At 40.6% G+C, this 7,522-nt stretch overlaps 1 pseudogene; it reads left to right on the top strand.

The window, feature by feature from the left end:
* Positions 1-4,262: 4,262 nt before the first annotated feature.
* LOC119892983 lies at positions 4,263-5,860 on the top strand (annotated as a pseudogene).
* The last annotated feature ends 1,662 nt before the right edge of the window (positions 5,861-7,522 follow it).

The following is a 7,522-nucleotide window of genomic DNA, read 5'->3' as shown; positions in this document are numbered from 1 at the left end:
TATGAAAAAAGCAAAAGCACAGAAAAAACACATTTGTCTGGCAGTTTTGTTTTGTTTTTTTGCTAAACCTTTGATCATCAAGAACCCCTTTTCTTTTTCTGGCCTGGATGTAACATATTTACACCTTAACATACACATACTAGGCCAATGAAGCCAATTCTGATTTAGCAATGATTGCACACATTTTAACTAAAGATCCTCCATGATTAAGAAACTAGTTGATTAACAAGTAGGGTAGTACCTTATTACATTCAATTCAACTGTCATTAGCCTCAATTAAAGACAACTACAAGAACTGCATAAACTGATATTTAAAAATGCCCATTAATGAGTAATCCTTGACATAACAATGCTTACATCTATAATTATTTATTATCTATTTGGCTTATCTATCGGTCTCCCGTATATGTAGGTCTACAGTGCACTACCTGTTACATCCTACTTAACTATCTTCCTTACGTCCTCCTAAGTAACCTTAGCTCACACCGACTCCAGTACAATACATGTTTGTCTGTTTTCTTTGCCTGCTGAGATGATTTGTGGTATCTTGAGCTGTAATGAAGCCGTGATGTTTTTCTGAAAAGCCACTGAGATAAGATCCTGTCCCCATCGGGAAGGAGCCACCGAACTAGCATCAATAATTCATATCTTGGCCATTATGAGATATGAATTATGAGCCTGGGAATGCCTGATCTGGTAGCAGAGGACGGGAGAAAGATAACGATTTGGTTAACACTTTTCATCTGAGCAGCTGCTCTCCGGAAATTTCACGAAATGAGTGTTCGAAGGCAAATATGGGAGAAAGCAGTTGTTTGGATTCAACCAAAGTTACACTGTTGAACACTAAGTGCCTTGCTTGAGGGAATCTTAACACTTGCTGGGGGATAAGACAGCATAAATGAGTATACTTCGCCAGCTGAAATTTTACTAGCTGTGATCAATCAGTCACCCGGCATTTACAGCTTCTCGGACTACTCGGCAACTGCTGCACAACACAGAACATCTGTCCCACCTTCGCTTGACATGGCTAAATTTGGCTAAATTTGATTATGTAATGACTGCGAAGGTGAAAGGGGCATATTTTCCATGCAAAACCCAGCAGGGGAACAATCTGAGCCAATGTTTCCTCTAGGCAATTTGCATCATTGTCGAACTGTTTAGGGAAACTACATCAAAAAAAAGTATCCCAAGGGTCAAATAAGGCTACATGGGTATTGGTAATTGTGCCAATTTTCCCCAAACAAGACTATGAGGCTGCATGTCTGCAGCCGGCTCTGTGAGGCTGTACTCAGGCAGAGTGGTGGCAGATAACAAGTACATGAGGCTAAGGGAAATGCCATTAGGTCTGCAGGTCATTAACCAAGTATTGGACAAAATATTGTATAAACTTATTAACTTGGGACCTGATGACGGCACTAGAGCAATATTAAGGGATAACGATTCATCCTGTGGGGAACATGGATATTTGTACCAGGTTTCATAGCAATCCATCCAACATTTCACTTATCAGTCATTAGCATGCATTAGATTAGATCCAACTTTATTGTCATTATGAGGAGTACGGGTACAGAGCTAAGATAGTATCTAACCAGAAATGCAGGAATATAGTGTTTTATACAGAGTGCAGGAAGTAAGTACTACAGTGTAAGTTATGCTATATCTTAATATGTACAGTGGAGTTACAATACAAATATTATACAGTAGGCTATATGTGAAATTATAAACTGTATAGAGGAGAAGTGGACAGAGTTAGAGAGAGAGTGCAAATGTAAGGTGGTATACAGTATGAACAGCATCTATGCATTTGGTTAAGTATGCAGAGTATACACAGTTAGTTATATCTACAGTTGGGAACCATCAATCATATGTTGAGACATTTCATTGTATACTTCATCCTCTGGGGTCCACACAATTCATCGAATAGCAGACATTTCAACCTAGACCAAAGTGGTGGACCGACAACCAACTGACATCTCCATCGATGCCACCGCTAAAGATCAACAGATGAAACCTGGTTTTAGACTGAGCGTTTACAACAAATAACATAAAAACTTTTATGAGCATATTAGGCTGAAGTTGGTAGTGGTGAGAAGCAAAATTTCAAATACTTTAAAGTCAACACACAAACGCAACATCAACCCACAATGAGAGACTTTCTCCGCATGGATCTCAACAACACAACCCTCTGGTCAAAATGAAATCCCCCTTTAGGTGCCCACCGCTCAGACAAAGCTATTGAAATTTGCAAGAGCGCCTCTGGCTCCAAAAGCTGCTCCACTACAGCCAGTCCTCAGCGGAGCTGATACCAGGGCCAGAGAAACAGGCATCCTGGGCGGGCTCGGCTCCAAAACACTGGGCGTACGGCCTGTACTGGAGCCTCTGTGCCCACTCACTGGTTTACTGCCATGTCAGTGAGAAGAAAGGAGGGGGAGGAGGAAGGGAGCGGATTAAAAAGGGGGAATGCATGGGGAGAGGATGGAGATGAAGAAAGGGATGAAGCTGCTTAATAGAGAATACATACTAGGGTGAAATCAGTGCTGTGGAAATGAAAAGCAAACATGTAAAACAAAAACGCACACACCAATAATTAGCTACTGGGCGAGCTGTGTGGAGGTTGCTGACAGTGTAGAACATGAGGACACCACACCAGTGAAAACACACCGTGGACACACACAGTCAGTAACAACAGTAATAGCTGTGGAGGGGACACTTGACATGTCTTTGTACACCCTCACACACCATGACAGCCACACACAGGAGTGTTTTATGTGTTTAAGTCCAGAGTCCAGTTTGTTAGGTCATTTTATACCTGCAAAACAGGGTGTTTTCAGGTATGTACCCTGCCAGGCCTTTGTCATCATATCTGGACCCAATTCACCCAGACTTGTTGGGTTTTGAAGCACCAGCTGACTAGTCTCCCCCACCTTATGCACAGCAGCTTATAGTTCATGTAGCCTACTACCTGCACCAGACCCCTGGCTTAGCCTACCTGGATTGCCGCAGTCCGCGCACGTTTCGTTGCCCGGTCTCGCCAGCACGTCTTGCAGGAGCCGGTTGTTCCCCTCCGGTTCCAGCGCCATGGTGAGTTTATCCGTCCAGCCTCACCGCGGTGGGAAGAATCCTGCCCAAGAACATCCGACAGACAGACAGCCCGATCACCTGTCACCTCCGATCTGAAGTGGAGAAGAAAGACTGGAGAGGGAGAAGACCGGACGATCTGAGCCGATTGCAAGGGAAACCTCTCTCTCTCTCTGTCTCTCTGTTTCTCTCTCTCTCCCTCACTGCTTCCTCTATTACCGAGTCTCACTGACTGCATAATAATCAAGCCTATATGTTACCATCACCACCTCTCCTCTGCCTGCCTGCCTCCCTGTCTGTCTCCTCGCCCCTCTATTCAATCTTATATGTTATGAAAGTGAGACATCCAGTGGTGGACAACCAGAACACATTTAATTGCGACTCCTAAAACTGTACCACTCTTAGAAAAGTCCGCCATTCCATCTAATAACAATACTCACACTTAACATAATTAAAATCCACATGCAGGAACCGTGCTAAAACTAGTAGTGTTCATTTGAAGGCCATAGCCCCGTCGGTGCAATTAAACGTGCTTTAGGTCACTCTAATAATAAAACAACGTATATAAAAACAAGACATGTAGCCTATATGAAAGGAATAAGATTTAATCTTAGTGCAATAAAATAACATTTTTACAGTATTTTTGTCTTGTATCAATAGCTTTATCTTATTAAAAACCTTTATTTGTGGTAGGCCTATTCCCCTATTGATAGGGCTGCAATTCACAAGCATTTTTTAATAACATGACATTATTATTATTTATATATTTATACTGTGTAATATAAGTTTATAGGAATTACAGGCCGTTTTCCATGTTGTGTCATACCTTGCGTTTTTAGCAGGTTTAGGTGTTTTTTCTCATCAGACTGTGCGATTAAAACGTTATTAGTATATATTTTAAAAAATCGATTTAACTGTTATGACTCATTTCTGATGGCGGTACAATACTTTCTATGTTAAAAAAACCCCCAACAATAACAAAAACTTAAACGAAAATGCGATCGATCATCAATGCGATTCAATAGACTACTAATGTCTGTCTGCTGAGACGGCGCTGAAAAATACGTCATATCTACGCGACAGGGTCGCGTACGGCGGCTGTTGTTGTCGCTTTCGCATTTTATGGAAAAAGTCCCACAGCTTTTAGAAACAGGCTGTTTAACCCCAGACAAACATGTCCAGCTATGAACTTCGGGTCGAAGAGTTTTACGCCCCGGCCTCCTGAAAAAGGCTCCTTCCCTCTGGACCACTTCGGTAAGAGAAGACAAGTCACTGAACTCACGCCATTTCTCCTGCATTTCAGCAACATCTATATGTTTGTAGTTATTTATTTATTTTTAGTTATAAGTGCATTTAAGCAGAGGCAGGCACTGCAGTCTGCGGTCTCTGGACACACCCAGCTGGTCTTAAACTCTTAAATCAGACCCTCTCGTCTTTCTGCAGCTTTCTAAATTAGTCATTTTTGTTAATTTAATCTAGAGATGATGGCTAATTTAGAGAATTGTTTTCTTGATAGTTAAATTACTTTGGATTGGTGTGATTTTGTACTTTGTTTACGTTTTCATTCAAAACCATGTCTTTAGAGGTTTCTTTTGTTGTAGAGAGTGAGCAGGGAGACATACCTGGACACATGCATAATATTGTTTTCATCCAGATGGTCAGACGATTGTTGGAGGATTCTGGGAAAACACTTCAGAACAGCAGGAAGTGTTATTTAATGCCCTCCCCAAGGGTTTTCTAAGATTGATGGTTATTAAATTTTTAGCAGAACTGGTGCTCAGCTCTGTGACTTGAATGTAATAATAATACACAAGAGACAGAGAGTCTGGCTAAGCTGACGCATGCTACCGTTTCCCAATTTAACAATCTGTGTGAAACCACGCACAGTCCAATAAACTTTGAATTACATCTCCCAGTGGACTCACAGCCCTGCTCCTGTTAACAGTTCGTCTTTATTACATTAAGGAAAGAACACTTTTATGTGCCCAAATTGGCTCAAACTGACACGTTGAAGAAATAGCTTGAGTCTTGTGACATCCATCCATCGTCAACCGCTCATCCTGCGTACAGGGTCGCGGGGGGCTGGAGCCAATCCCAGTTTACAGTGGGCGAAAGGCGGGGTACACCCTGGACAGGTGGCCAGTCTATCGCAGGAAGCTGTGACATATCTGAGCATTAACCTCCATGGCTGGACCTTCATGTATCTTATTTATATTTCAGGAGAGTGTAAAGCCTTCAAGGAGACGTTTATGAAATGCCTGAGAGACAACAGCTTCGACAACTCCAAGTGCCGACTGCAGTCCAAAGGCTACCTGGAGTGCCGCATGGACCAGTAAGAAACCTAATTTAAATAATACAGCCTGCGTTTCTCATGATCATTACATCTGGTCACATTTTTCATCAGACCTGAATCGTTTTCCTTCGTTACCTTGTGTATTTCCAGTCAGCTGATGGCCAAGGAGCCTCTGGAGAAACTGGGATTCAAGGACCTGATGGATCCTCCCCGGCCAGGCAGACAGAGACACTAAACCCTGACAACGCAAGTCCTACAAAAGCATGTTGAGGACAAAGGCCTCTGTGAGTGTGACGGAGAGAAGACGGGCCTCAAGGACTTTGAGAATGTGGGCCTTGAGATTGAGGACATTGTGGTTTGCATTGTGGCCTCAGTTTGAGGTTAAGGAGTACAAAATAATTTTATCAACCCTTTGTGTACATAACATAAAATGAATAATATATGGAAATGTTGTTTTGGCAATAAATCTTTTGTATTTAAATTAAACCGTGTGTGCTGATTGACATTAGATTGATTTATTTTCTCAGCTGCTGGAAGCTCAACACTAAACAGGCATTTCTTATTTTAATTTGAAGGTGAGTGGATGCAGTAAAACTCTAGCTCCTGACCTGTCAGTAACACTAAACACTAGATAACTGTGACTCAATTGTGTTGCAAAGCAGTTGATCGTCTAATGGCGACATCTGCTGGCCGATTATTGCTATTGAGTTACTTACTTTATTAAAAACACTTCAATGAAAATAACATTTCCTTCATGTTCTAATCCTGTGTCCCAGTGTTAATTATCTCTTCATACAAGTGTGTCAAAGAAATAGTGATTTTAGTATTTTTATATCAAAATTCATCTCTTGCTGTAAAACATTGCAATATTTTTGATGACTCATCTTGAACTCAGGCGGACATAAATGTATCCAATCAAATGTAATTTGGTGTGACTAATATACCTACCTACCACAGTAAACCCCAGTAGTGTTCATAGTTATTAATGAACGTGTGCATATCTCACTTGGTAGAAATACATTTTTCTAGACATTAAGGCTTCATTTGGTAGGATGGCCTGCTCTGGCCACCGTATCTGTACACCTTTATACATAAGGAAATTCTTGGTCTATGTGTGCTTATCACGCAGAGAAGTGCGGGGCAATACTCATTGCGTTCTCAGGACTTCTTTATGCTTTCTGTTCCAAAGACCCGCATGTAAATTGGAAAAAGGACATTTGTGTATTCTGCAGACTTTGCGTGAAATACGTTGCAAAAGGACTTGAATCTCAATTAATTAATCTTTTTAAATGCTTTTAAATCCAAAATGAAAGAATTAGAGGTAGGTTCCTTAATTTGTTAATTGTGAAGCTGTCTCAAAAGTACTCTTGAAATGTGAGCTCGCTATGCGTGTCTCTCCTTCAGGGTTATCTGATCGATGTGTTTTTTTCATTTTTTTTATGCTTCTGCCTGTCTTGGCCAGGCCAGCTTTAAAGAGAGACTCTCAATCTAAGTGGGACTCTCCTGGTTGAAGAACTAATAATAATAATATTTTGCAAGGTTTGTGTAAATGCATATGTTAGACTGGGTCAAAAGTATTATTTAGTTTAAAAGAGTATTACAAAGACATAGTTAATATCATGATATTAAAAAACAAAGTATATTGAGCTGAAAATTGAAACTAAAAATCGGAGTTGTAAATTAAGAATAAAGCAAAACAATTGTTAAATGTGAAGATTTCTGCTTGGAAGATCATGATGTGTCAACTTCATCTTGGCTGTTGAAGGCATTTCAGAGGTCATAGCAACACATTCCTCTCTGTGGAGAAAAACAAGTTTGGTTCATCTGGAAAATTAAAGGAATTCATATTACACCCATCACTAAGGGTATTTATCATATGGAACTAAAAGAAAATGTGTGCTTATTACTGTTTCTACCTTGGAGTGTGTCTTCCAAACTTACTTTTTGTAACTTTTGGAATCTTCTTTTGAGCCACCTGGCTGTGGGATCCACACACTGGTGTGTTTTGTTCACCGTAGTAAAGCTGTAGTTGCAAAGACAAATTTAAATTCCATTCTTCTTGAACAAAACAAAAATAAAGTAAAACAATCATGTGATGCAATGACAGTCTGTCAAGAGCGGCATTGTTAAAGGGTCATTTTACATATGCAT

Source organism: Micropterus salmoides, unplaced genomic scaffold (assembly GCF_014851395.1).
Source record: "Micropterus salmoides isolate LMB-PRFRI ecotype aquatic unplaced genomic scaffold, ASM1485139v1 Ms_hic_scaffold_766, whole genome shotgun sequence".
Lineage (NCBI taxonomy): Eukaryota > Metazoa > Chordata > Actinopteri > Centrarchiformes > Centrarchidae > Micropterus > Micropterus salmoides.
The sequence above is the reverse complement of the archived record's forward strand: the minus strand, read 5'-3'. Positions and strand labels throughout refer to the sequence as shown.